Source organism: Poecilia reticulata, chromosome 20 (genome assembly GCF_904066995.2).
Source record: "Poecilia reticulata chromosome 20, P_reticulata-male-v2, whole genome shotgun sequence".
Lineage (NCBI taxonomy): Eukaryota > Metazoa > Chordata > Actinopteri > Cyprinodontiformes > Poeciliidae > Poecilia > Poecilia reticulata.
In genome coordinates, this window is record NC_088849.1 from 10,064,515 (window position 1) to 10,077,878 (window position 13,364).

Below are 13,364 nucleotides of genomic sequence, written 5' to 3' on the forward strand. Positions count from 1 at the left end.
GTTGACACCAAAGTAAAGGACATGTGCAAAACCGTGAATTTAACAACAAAAAATTGTATCTATAAAAACATGCAAATACAAAAATGGCGATACAAAATCAGTTCCTTTTCTTCCGTTCCTAAAATTACACGGTTCCATGCTATGCAATCCTTCTGTCGTCAGTGTTTATATGGCTCAACAGGAAGTAAGCTTTCCAAAATAAAAATACATTTCACAATGAAGCCGACCTGAACTGATATTATCCTAAGTATGACAAAATTAAAGACAAAGCATTGTACAAATAATTAAAATATTTCTTATTTATAATTCTAGCACACAGACCCATTAATGTGTCTGTCGGGCAGGTTTACAGCTACAATGTTACTGAGGGAGAAAAGTTTTACTGTGAGGCTACAAATGATCTGGGGAATCAGAAATCCTCAGAGATTCTGATTCTTTTTGGTATTAAAGGTAATACATTAACATTCATATTGTCATTTTGTTCTTTTAGGGTCATGTTTCAGAATTCACTTTCTGTCATCTTTATAAAGAATTACTCAATTAGAATAGACAACTAGAATTTGGATTATAAAGCAAAAAAAAAAATCCAATTTCAATTATTTGCAGTAAGAAATAATAATGAGGACTTACTTCATTGGTTTTCTTATTACAGATGATCAATCATCCGAATTCAAGATCCTTCGTATATTGAAGATCCTGGGTATTGTTTTGCTCTGCATTAGCATCATCAGCTTTGAGTGGTGAGATTCTCTTCTATGAGTTGATACTTTGCAGCTGCTGTTAGATGTTGGTGTTTAAATAGTTTTGTTCTTTCAGCTGGTTCAGATTCTCCAAGAAACCAAAGAAGGTAAAATAACTGAGTTTATTGTTTGCATCCTAACACAATTAAGACAGCAAAAAATGTTCAGGCGACATCTAAAACATTCAGTTTAGGTTTTATTAAAACACTTTTTTTATGTCAAAAGATTTTAGAAATAGTTAAAGTCAATATCCAGTGTCTTTATCATCAGCTTATGTTCTTTACCAGAAATGATACGTAAATATTCTGCATAGATCAGTGGTTCTTAACCTTTTTTGAGGTACCGAACCCACCAGTTTCATATGCGCATTGTCGAGGAATCTGGTATGGGTGTGAGATCTGTCCAGGTATACGCAGAAAAATGGAATAAAGGCCTGGGAAATAACAGTATAACCCTGATTAATGATTAAAAGATGATTATAAATGTTAAGTGATTATAAGATGATGATACTCATGCCAATGAAGCAATGTCTGTGATGTGTAATTAAAAACATATACTCTGTACTTTTAATCAAATGAATGTTATAATAATGTATGCTCTGTATGCTTAAATCAGTTAATTCTACTACATTGTGAAAGACTGAAGGTTACATTGTGGAGTTAACAATAATTAACATAACTATGTATGGTTACCATATATTACTAAAATTGTGAAGACTGAGGAAAGGAAAAAAAGCAAGAAACTCTTCTCACTGAGCGAGAGGTGGGGGCGAGAATGGAGCCAGATGGCCGGTGAGTAATAGGCCTTGGGAAAGTCAGGCCGCCCGGTCTTGCAGATAAGGCAGATAGGCGGGTTCCAAGTCAGGCAGCCCGGCCTTGCAGGACGTCAGGATGATGTAAGGAAAGTAGGCGGGTTCCATAGAAACACAGTGCATAAATACTGGTGGTCGAAAGGAAAGATTCGTACTTCGTCTCCGGCGCAGAAGAGGAACCAGCAAAGGGAAGCAAACTACAGGCCAGCAGAGGACTACACTCGGGACCGAGGGAAAAGCTCAAAGACTTCACGCCGATAACAAGGGACAAGTTCCACCGGCCACCAACTCCGGTTCCAGATTCGACCGATTCCTCTGCTTCTACCCACCGCTCTCTAAAATCATCGCAGCCGACTTGGAAAAGAGACGGAGGTCTTTTAAAGATAAAGAGTCTGCACGTTTAATGGAAAGCGTGAGTCTTCTCTCCGCTTCTCTTCATTAAAGAGGACTTTGCTCCGGCTGGACAAAGACTCTGACCAAGGACACCGAAAGATTACAGCTGCCGAGATCAAGAATCATCGGGTATGAGTTGACCTGCTTCCCCCAAAGCCTCGCTCAGTGAATTTAGTGAAACAGGTTAGGAATGAGAACAAGGAAAGGAGGTTATTAATCCTAGTTGATTTCATTATATTTTTGCTTCTTTTATAACTCTTGGAAATTAATTTGTTGTTATATGCCCCTGCTAAAGCTTGCTTAATAAAAGTATAATTCTAAAATTCTAATGAGAATTGTGGACAGTGAGTTTAATTGTGTCAGTCTTAATTATTGTTGGTTCTCCTAGATATAGTAAAGTTAACATACATGATGCTAGAGACAGGGTGGCTTTGTGTTTTCCTCTGGTGAGTGTTAAAATAATGACCTTGGGACTTAACTCTAAGTCACTAAATTTAATCTAGCCGTTAACAAGTGCCGTTATTTTAGGAAAGGAGCTACCGTTAACAGGAGTGGTTGTAGGGGTTATGTCGTTGTGAGGGCTACTCAGCGGATTGCCCCTCAACTGTAAAAGGTCATAACTTCTGGATCGAAGGTAGTCAGAGCTAGACGTGTCCTTTCCGACCCCAGTTTAAACAGATAATTCACCACAAACTATCGCTAGGGTAAGACCCGAGTTTCTGGGGGTTTTCCGGACCTGTTAGACAGAGAACTGGGCAGTAGTGAGTCCAAAGAGTTGTGAGGAGTGGGCGGGACTTACTATTGGGTAGTAACAGACATGGCGTCCCTGGGTGGGCCCCACCCTAATGAGTAGGAGGGCCCTACTTTGACCAAGTCAGTAAAAACAGACGAGAGGGTCTGAATAGCTCACTTGGGAGACCAGCTCTTAGGGAATAGAGTTGGGAGCGACTGATGAGGCTTATCAGTCGCGACCCTTGCAGTAACTGTACAGCGTGCAGGCGAGGGAAAAGCTTCAGCTGAGGATGAACGATCGCATCCAGAAGGGAAGCCAGTAGCCAACCTAGCCTAGACCCATCCCTGCTCTAAGGTACCCTGAGAGGCTTTGGGGGATAGGCGACTCGGAGACAAAGACAACCATGGATGCTGCAACTGAAGCAGCAGGGCTCACACCAACGTCAAACATGGAGCTGGATACCAGCCCCGACAGAACCGAGAGGGAAGAACGACTTCGCCTCTCCCAAAGTGGGTTACGGCAACTTCCAGTGAGGCTGATACTGCTGGGCGACGGGTACAACACCTGGACGACACCAAAACAGCAGATGCTCTGCGAGGCCCATCTTGCTGGAAACCCAAATGGATCACGAATCCTGATGGAAGTGACATTGGAGAATCAACAGATCTACTTATGCCCCAAGCTCACACACAACCACCGGCTGATGATCGCCCGGTGCCCGGTGAAAATCGTCAAGAGGACGGAAGTTCAAGAATGGCTGGAGTGGTTCGCCGACCTCCTGGAAGAGTGGCCTGACGGCCAACTACGGATGATGGATAGCCCGTCTGAGAGGTACGACGGCATAGTAAAGCTGGTGGCATTGGCTGCCGGTGTGGATGGGATCCTGGTGAACCATTTGGCCCGAAAAACGTCCCGCCACCCCGAGTACACGGACGTCCTGCAGAAGATCGGACTATACAAGAAAAAGAGAGAAGAGTACCAAGCACGGGACCGTGTGGACTCGGAGGTGGCTGAACCTCCGTCACGGCAGGATAGCCGAAACCCGTCCCCTCAGCCGGGACTCCCCCTAGTAGATCTGACAGGGGACGGTGATGGAGAGATCCAGGGTGAACTCCCTGGGCCGTCGGGTAAGGGAGAGCCGAGCGGAACACCGGCTTGGGAGCACGAGATAGAGCAGTGGGATAAAATGATAAAGGAATGGTCCCTCTGGAGTGAACCAAAAAACAAGCCCCTGCCGCAGGCCCACAGCACGGAGAGAAAGGCACCAGCTTCACCGCCGCCACCATCAGGAGACAGCTCGGACGACGAGGAGAGCGACGCGGACAAGGGCAAAAGAGGGACTTATAGCCCCAAGAAAAAGACTCAGAAATCAAACACCCGGAAAAGGTCCCGAGAACTGCCCCCGCTGCCAAAAAAAGCACTCAACATCAGAATGCAGACTGGGCTCAAGGTGTATCAACTCGTCGGAGAACCTTGGGAAATCGAAGGTGATGGGCTGATCGTATTCACAGATGAGAGATACAAGGTCCACAACCGAAAGCTCAGGTCAGAACTTAAACTCCAGGCTGGGGACGATTACCAGAAGGATCTACACCGGCTGAGAACTACGGGCAGCAAAATGACGGATGGGGAAGTGGTCACATTGAATGGCTACAACCTGACCTATGGGGAGATTATCCTGGTCCCTATCGACGCTTACAAGAAGGGAAATAACCTCGAAGATTATCGGAAAAAGATGTGGCACGGCCTGGAGCGAGGCCTCATAACCGCCCACAACCGACGGATGAGAAGGGTCGTAGTGAGCGTGCAAGGACTAAGGTCACCGGATCTGCGGGGAGACACCGCTCAGTCGGTCGCGGAGAGAGGGGTGGTGTCCATAGTCACAACTAACAGTCACTTCTTCTCTATCCATGAGGTGGTGGTAGTGGTTGACCCCTACCTACACCAACTTCAGACCGAGCAGGGCGTGCGGAAAGCGGCGGAAACGGAGAGGCAGTACCGCGCCGAACGTCAACCTGCGGAAACCAACGACCATCCCCAGGAGATCCCGAGGAGCGACCCCCCGGACGATACTCCGGTTGGACCAGCTAAAGTCATCAAGGCGGCGAAAGTAAGACTGAGAGCATATCCAGTCGAACCGGCAGACAGGGCAGCAGAATACATCCGGAAGCTCTCGATTGAACCGGAAGATGAAGGACAACAAAGCCATGATGTGGACCGGCCAAAGAGGGGACCGCAGGTGGACGCTGAAGACGGATTTACAAAACCGGCAAAGATCCAGCCGCTGAATGCCCCCTGGACTACACCCCTTCGACAGTCGCAGTTCAGCGACATCAGCGACCCAGAAGAAGAGCAAGGGCAGCAGGAGGGCGAGGACCGTGCGGAGGAGGGGGAAGAAAGCGAGCATGAGAGCGCTTTTTCTGACCCAAGACTCCCCCTGGCTAATTACAAACCACTCCGAACGGGCCAACATCGAGGAAAGAAGAATGAAGTGGAGGTGTATGACATCGAGAGAACCTCCGAAAGACTGGCGAGAGACATAACCTGGGGCCCGGTTCAAGCCAAAGATGGGAGACGGGCGTATGTGCCGGAGGTCGACCAGACCGACTATCAGGTACCACCAGAATGGTCCGGCCGCCTGGAGGACCGAGTTACCCTCGGGGTCGAGGCGACCGTGGGAGAGTGGGCCAATATTCTGATGGCGCCCTCCCGCTCCACGCTGGCGGTGTACAATTCCCTGACTTCCAACTTCAGGATGAACTACATTGGAATCATGCACGACGTAATGCTGAGGCGTCTAAAGAAGGCCGCCTTTAAGCATTCCCGAGAGACTCAGCAAAGGCTGGACGAGGTGTCCGCCGACGAGGAAGATTCACCAGAAGCCTCAGCAGGGCCATCGCCACGGAGCCCTGTGGCTCCTGGGAGGGAGCCTACTCCACCGGTTGCCACTGGTGCCGGCCAGGATGCCTATGCTGAGCTCAAGAACCTCAGACTGGTGATCAGAAGAAAGAATGGGAACGAAAGCAATGAGGAATATTTGAAGGACGTCTGGCCAACCGTATTGTCCACCACCACCCATGAGGGGGCTAAGAAGCTATGGCTGACTAGTGTGACTGCGGATCCGATGGTTGGATCAGAATCCGCCCAGAGTAACTACGAGCGGTTGGTGCTGGAAGATGCGGATGACGAAGAATCTCAAGTGAAAAGAGCCAGGGGGCGGCTCGACAAAGGGAGTCGGTTGGAACCCCTCTGGCACACCCTCAAGCACACCATCCCCCCGGCAAAGTATGTGAAAGTGCTGCGTGACGTGACGAGAGGACGGAGGGGAGAAATAGTGTTTGTAAAGATGCCAATTAGAGGCACCACAGTCGCCCAGATGGATGTGGCCGTGAAAGGATTCGACCTGGAGCAGCAGTACTACGAGGAGAAGAGGAAAAAGGAGGCTAGTCAGACGGTGAAACCGACCAACAAAACCACCGTAAAGCCTCCATCCAACTTCCAAGGAAGACCACCACCCAACTTCCAAGGAGGACCGTCACCCAGCTACCAGGGCAGGCCACCGCCCAACTTCCAGAACAGGACGTTTCAGCCAAGACCACAAGGACCGCAAGGGAGACCAAGCGGCCAGCTAGCACCCCCACGCCAGCCGAGAGGAGGCCCCTACCTCTCGGATGAGGAATACAGAAAATTAAGCCCTGAGCAGAAAACGGCTCTCCGCGTTGCCCGTGAGAATGGGACCGGAGGGCCGCCACAGTAATGACGTCCAGGTCGCGGGTCACGCTAGAGAATGCCTACTGGGAGGGGGACGAGATCTACGCGAGAGTGGAAGGAGTACCCTACCTAGTGGACACTGGAGCAGAGGTGTCGATGACCCGCAAAGACCTAAAAACAACAGGACACCTAAAAGTTCAATTTGCCAACGGAAAAATAGAGAAAATGCCATATGGGACCTGGAAAGGAGTGGTATGGATCAAAGGTCCATACAACCTCCTCACCGTCAGAGACTTGGAAGAAATAAGTAAGAAAAAGTGCAATTATCGTGCTCTCGAACGACGGTTGACAAGTCTAAAAGCCAGACTGGTGAAAGTCGGCCCGACACAGACGGGACCAGAAGCGCAAGGCTGGTACAAGCCAGTGGATATACCAGCAGTGACGGAGCAGAAAATCGAAGAAAGTGACTTCTCCCCGGCTGGAAGAGAGAAGTTGCTTAAAATCATCGCCTCGGCGGAGGTGGCCAGATTCAAGAACGATTGCGGAGATTTGGGCCAAAGGTTTGTGCACCAGATTGAAGGTGGGGTGCACCCCCCTGTTCGACAATACCCCTTGAACCCGGGAGCAGTTGAAGAAATGGACAAAATAGTGAAGGAGCTGAGTTCCCTGGGAATCATCAGAGAGGAACTCAACCCTATCACAAACAGCCCCATTCAGGCGGTGAAGAAACCCGAATCGGCAGGAGGGGGTTGGAGGCCAGTAATCAACTTTAAGGCTCTGAATCGGAGAACGGTGGCAAATAGAGCCAGCCTGATCAACCCACAAGGCACCCTTAAGACACTACGGGTCAAGAAATTCAAGTCCTGCATCGATCTGGCTAATGGATTTTTCTCTCTCCGCCTCGCGAGACAGTCCCAGGGTAAGACAGCATTTACCCACAAAGGCAAGAGCTATGTTTGGCAGAGATTACCCCAAGGCTATAAGAATTCACCGAACGTTTTTCAGTCAGCCGTGATGGAAGTACTGGGAGACGTGGGGGCAACTGTGTACATAGATGATGTTTTTATTGCCGATGACACCGAAGAAGAACACTTGGTGAGGTTACGGACTGTAATCGAAAACCTTACCAAGGCAGGCCTAAAACTGAACCTCAAGAAGTGCCAATTCGGACAATTCCAAGTGAATTACTTGGGGTTCCAAGTCACGTCAGACTTGGGACTCTCGGATGGGTACAGGGACAAGTTAATGGACATTCAGCCCCCTCAGTCAGAGAATGATCTGCAGAAGATATTGGGACTATGTAACTATGTCAGGGACCACGTACCCAACTACCAGAAGTATGCCAGACCATTGTACAACTGCCTGAGGAAGAAGGAGGAGGACGAAGACGCAGGGCAGAAGCAATGGGTTTGGACGGCAGCAAACCAACAAGATCTGGAGGAATTAAGAAAAGCAATCCAAGCCGCCGTGAGACTGGAACCGAGGAGTTTGTCAGAACGAATGGTGGCAGAAATCAGCTGTGAAAACGACGACGCTATGATCAAAGTGAGTAACGAGAACGGAGGCCTGGTTACTCTGTGGAGTTACACCCTGACTTCTGTTGAGAAAAAGTATCCGCAGGAAGAGAAAGAACTGGCGGTGCTAGCTCGATATTGGAGTGTGCTAAAAGACCTGGCCCAAGGGCAACCGATCAAAGTCATCACACAGAGCCAGGTCCACAAGTACCTACGCAAAGGCACCGTCGAAAGTACTAAAGCAACAAACACCCGATGGGGAAGATGGGAAGACATCTTGCTGGACCCAGAGCTTGAAATCGGGCCAGCACAGCCCCCAAACAAGAGACGGCCGCAAGAGGCGCCTGAGACATCGGAGCAGCCAGAGTGGACACTCTACACCGATGGATCAAAGAAAGGGTCGGACCACGTGGCCTACTGGGGGTTCATCCTGAAACAAGACGGTACAGAGAGGTACAGACAGAAAGGGAAAACCCCCGGCAGCGCCCAAGTCGGAGAAGTCACCGCAGTGTTGGAAGGATTACTGGAGTTGGCCAAAAGAAAAATCAAGAGCGCCAGGTTAGTGACGGACAGTTACTACTGTGCACAGGCCCTGAGAGAGGACCTAGCCATTTGGGAGGAAAATGGTTTTGAAACAGCTAAGGGCAAGCCGGTGGCCCATAGAGACTTATGGAAGAAGATTGCTGAGCTAAAGATGCAACTGGAGCTCCAAGTGGAGCACCAACGAGCCCACACGCATGAGGGAGCTCATTGGCGTGGAAATGATGAAGTGGACTGCTATGTCCAACAGAGAAAAATTGTCTTTGTCGGAGCCGAGAAGTGGGACACTACTCCCAGAGGACGGGAGGTCCCAGAAGAATACGTGGATGAGGTCGTGCGGAGCGTGCATGAAGCCCTTGGACATGCAGGCGTACGGCCTACCCGTAAGGAGCTGGATGAGCATGAGCTTTGGATCCCAGTGAAACAAGTCCAACGCGTGCTACGGGGCTGTGAAGTATGTGGACAATACAACGCAGGCCGCCGAGGGCAGCGGTTGGAAGGATTGACCATCAAGAGCACAATTCCCTGGGGCTCAGTCTGCATGGATGTAGCAGGCCCCCTGGGAATAACGGGAAGAAAAGGTGAGAAGTACCTTTTAGTGCTGGTGGACTCAATGTCGGGATTTGTAACTGTAAAAGCAGCCAGGAAGGCTAATGGCAACAGTGTTGTCGGCATGCTGGAACAAGTGTGCAGCGTCCTGGGAATCCCAAAGGAGCTACGTACGGACAATGGGACTCATTTCCGTAACGCGCAGGTTGACCAATGGTGCCAAAAGTTTGGCGTGATAAGAGTTTATTCACCCCCTTACACCCCTCAAGCCAACGGGGTGGTGGAGCGGACCATTGGATTAGTCAAAAGCTGGATAGCTAAGAATGCTAACGACAGCAGCTGGAGCACCGTGGCTGTGGAAATAGGGCGGGCCCTGAATGACAGGAACAGAGTCGACAGGCCCGCCCCATCCATGGAACTCAACCAACGACCGTTCACCACGAAGGAAACGGGGCGGGGCTCCAGTGATAAAAAGGAGAAGCTGACGCCCAAAGTGCCATTCAGAGTGGGACAGCGGGTGTGGATTAGAGCAAGAGAACAACCTGTGAACGCAGCAGTGAAACCTAAGTTTGAAACAACAGACACCGTCAAGCAAGTACTGGACAGGAATACAGTACTACTGGAGAAACGGGGGATCCAAGGAGTTGAGCAGCTCAAGCCAGTTCCTGACTAGAGAGAAATAGAAGCCGGTGAAATGGCCAGTGCATCATGTATCGTTCCACCCTATCTCGGACTGGCCACCGTGAAAGGGGTGGTTGTAATTAGGAGAACAACTTCAGGGATCTGGGCAGGACGAGCCCTGAAGAAATTGGATTGGGCCAAAAATGGAGTCCTGTCAAATGAACCTGAAATGCTGAAGTGGAGTAGCACCAAAGACCGTTGCCCAGTATGTCTAACAGTCCTCCAGCTCCCCCTCACCTGGGAAGGACCAGGCCGCGAAAAACCCTGGCGGCAGGAGTCGACGGCAGACGGGCTGCGAAGCCTCCCCGTCTCCCCGGTTTCGGTTATAAGCATTACGTTCTGCGGAAATTGCCGAATAGGATACCTGCCACGAACCCGGGTGATAAATCAATGGGGATGGCGAGAGGAAGAACCAAAAAGATGCCTCTGCCAGTGGGACGGAGAAAAACTGACCTACTGTGCGACCTGCGAGGAACAAATCCGCAGGGACGAGGTGACAGCAGCGGGACAGGCTGATGGCTGGCAGGTGAGAAGATACTACAGTTCCCTAAGATTCTTCCAACCTTGCGTGGGGGCCCAACCTACTTATGGGAGCCCCATACCCTCAGTATATTGGCCTCCGGGACCTTCAGCTCCCCCTAACACCCCCGAGGGGCCCTCGGTCAGGGAGGACTGGATCTGGAGAAAGGCGGAGGGGCCGCATGACTTTCTTTGGGAGTCTGTCCACGCTGCATGGCCCTATGATCCTGCACGAGCAAGCCTGTCCTTCCCCCCAGTGAATACCTCGTATTCCCCGGTCATTTTCCGAGTGCTGCGGCCTCAGGTAGGCCCCAATTCTGTAGAGGAATTAAGATGGCTCCCGGATGACACCTTAGCACAAGCGGTGAATGGAGGCTGGACGGGCCCCTGGGAACTGACTACCTGGGCACATCTGATTTTGGAAACCATCAATGACTGCACCATCCCGATAGTGGATTTGCCGGATGTGCCAAGAGAGGGTGAGATACGCACGTCAGATCTGTACTATTGCACCACTGAGCTGGATGGGTGGGGCAGCAACGCAGCAAGACCCAAGGAGAAGTCGACCCTGTTCCGTGTAACAGCAGAATGCAACTTTCGTGACGGGGTCCTGCAGGTCCCAGGAGGCGTGGCCCATAGAGTGAAGACGCCCTCTGATCCTGACACTACCCGTTCGGTTCAACTGTCAGTGCAGATGCTCACCATTCCATATAAGGGAGTCTATTCGGTGGGAGCAACAATCACCGTGGTCTCGGACGACCAAGTCTACCCCACTGTGTCCTGTACTGAGCAAGAGAAGCCAAGAAGAAGACTCGGAGGTGGCGCTTGGCGGTCGCTCTCCTCCACTTTTGCACGAAGGAAGAAAAATTAAAAACTGATGGATACACCGGCAGAAGGGGGTCGGGTCGTCAAGTCTACAAAAAAGCGAAAAGATAAATATCAGAATGGAAAGAAGTATTTTATAAGTAAATTATTTAAAGTAGGCACGGAAGTCTGGTCTGGACTCTCGGACAGAGGACCCTTTTTGAAGCTCCCGAACGGTTCCATTTTACTGGACATGCCTCGAGAGGATTATACTGTTTCCTACCCGCTCTCGGAAGCCTATTTCCTCAACCACCTCATCTATATTCGACCCACCGACTGGCAGGAGGCGAAGGAAGTAAGAAGAAGCGAGGAATCAACGCCACGGCCGTGGCATGATCCGTTTTACTTTCTCCCCGTGGAATACCCGATTTGGAAAGGGAAGATGTCACCGGACGCAGTCAGTCATTCGGGAGGTACGCCAACCTGCCCACAACGGCTCCCTTGGATTTTTAATGCAGTGTACCTGACCATAGGAGGGACAGAGGTACGGGTTCGTTGGGGGCCCCATTATCTGGAACCCCTACAGGGCCTGTACTGTGAGATATCGATCAATGACATGATCATCTGGACTATCACTGAACCTAGTGGCGCAAAAAGTGGGTATGCAGCGCATGCAACGCATAGGGGCGCAGCACCAGAGGGGTTATCACGACTTTTCACAAGTGTGTCTTTATCTGAGGGGCAGAGGCTCTGCCGAACCCCTGAGACCGACTCATCAAACCCCTGGGGTTCGATCGAACCCAGGTTAAGAACCACTGGCATAGATATGAAATACTTAGATTCTACAGTGAGTTACATTCCCTCAAACACATCCATACAATGATGCACAGGATGATTAGGTAACTTAGGGTTCAATCTTACAAAAAGACATTTCAGCATATGATGAAAGGAAGTTGGAATCAAACTCACAACCAAATCAAATTTCAGACGATCACCACAGAGCTACAACTTGCCATCTCATCAAGGGACAAATGTAGTATTTTGTGGCTTTAGTTGCGAATCCAAGGAGATTTAAAATAAAGAGACAAACCTTTATTTCTGCTGAAACAGTTTGAGTTCAAGTACATTTACTGTAAAATACATTTTGTTCTTTTTGTTCACAGGAACCAGAAGAACCAACCTATGTCAACCATGTGATGGCGACTAAAGCATCATAAACCTCAAGGAGACCAGGAAGATGTCAAGGCCTCTGACAGAGAGAGGATTTATTATTTTTATCCAATTGTTCAAGTTTGTGTCTCAAGAAGCTTTTTCTATCTGCAAAGACCAATAGGTGAAGGTGTGGATACACTGTGGACGTGTCATCAATCCATCACATCCCCATCTGTTGTGCTTTAGAAATAACTTATTTCTTGACACTTTTTTCTCTACACTTGACTGTGGTACTAATGGAGAATGCTAATGCTTTGGTGGATTGCTGTGTCAAAAAAGAGGCCTCTTTCTATTTCAGGTGTAAAACATGCAATGTTAAATAAGATAATTATAATAATAATACGTATATATACTTCTGTAAAACAAGTGTAAACTGGATGTCAGAAGCATTTGTTATTAACATCCCATATTATCCCACATTGAGGAGATCAAACTAAGATTATAAAGGTCAAAACATATTTGCTTGAATGAGAACCTTAGAGCTGGATCTTTTTGAATAAGTTGCAATAACTAACAGTTCTGGATATATAAAATATGGCAGAGATAAAAAAACAGAAACAAAAACCCAGTCAATAAATTTATTAGTGTATAACATGTAAAGTAAAAACATATTCCTGGGTTTTAATTTAAAAATATAGTTTTGTTTTTAATTGTTTTGACCTAAATGTTTTCATGATGGATATTACAATCATAACGTCACAGATTTAATATGGTTTATTTTCATATTTTCACATCTTTTCTTATTAGTCACAAATAACATCACACATAAGTTACACAGATTTGAAGTCAGCTCAGCCATGTGGACACACATATCAAAAGCTCCTTCTTACCTCGCTTTAAAAAAAAAAAATCATATTTGAGTGGAAATCTAAGCCTACTTCTTTAAAAAAAAAAACAATATGTGCACACAGGATTGTTCACCGCAAAAATAAGTGCAAAGCGACGTAATGGAAACGAATACTCTTTATTGTCATACACTTTGTTCTCTGCCTAGCAAGTGATGCTTCAGATGTAGATAAATATTTGCCTGTTTCAAATAAAGGCATTGATAAAAAAAAGCTCTCTTCTACTTGTCCTTCTTTTATTCTCATTATGAGTGACAGAACACAAACTGCAATGCTTCTTCTTTTCTGTGCTCATGTAATAAACTCTAAAGC

General features: G+C 48.4%; 1 long non-coding RNA gene across 1 annotated transcript; it reads left to right on the forward strand.

Annotated features, from left to right (window-relative positions):
• The first annotated feature begins 650 nt into the window (after window positions 1–650).
• On the forward strand, window positions 651–13,259 carry LOC145549403 (uncharacterized). The gene is made up of 3 exons (XR_014085364.1): window positions 651–740; window positions 817–847; window positions 12,159–13,259. It is a non-coding gene; the product is annotated as an uncharacterized LOC145549403 (long non-coding RNA).
• The last annotated feature ends 105 nt before the right edge of the window (window positions 13,260–13,364 follow it).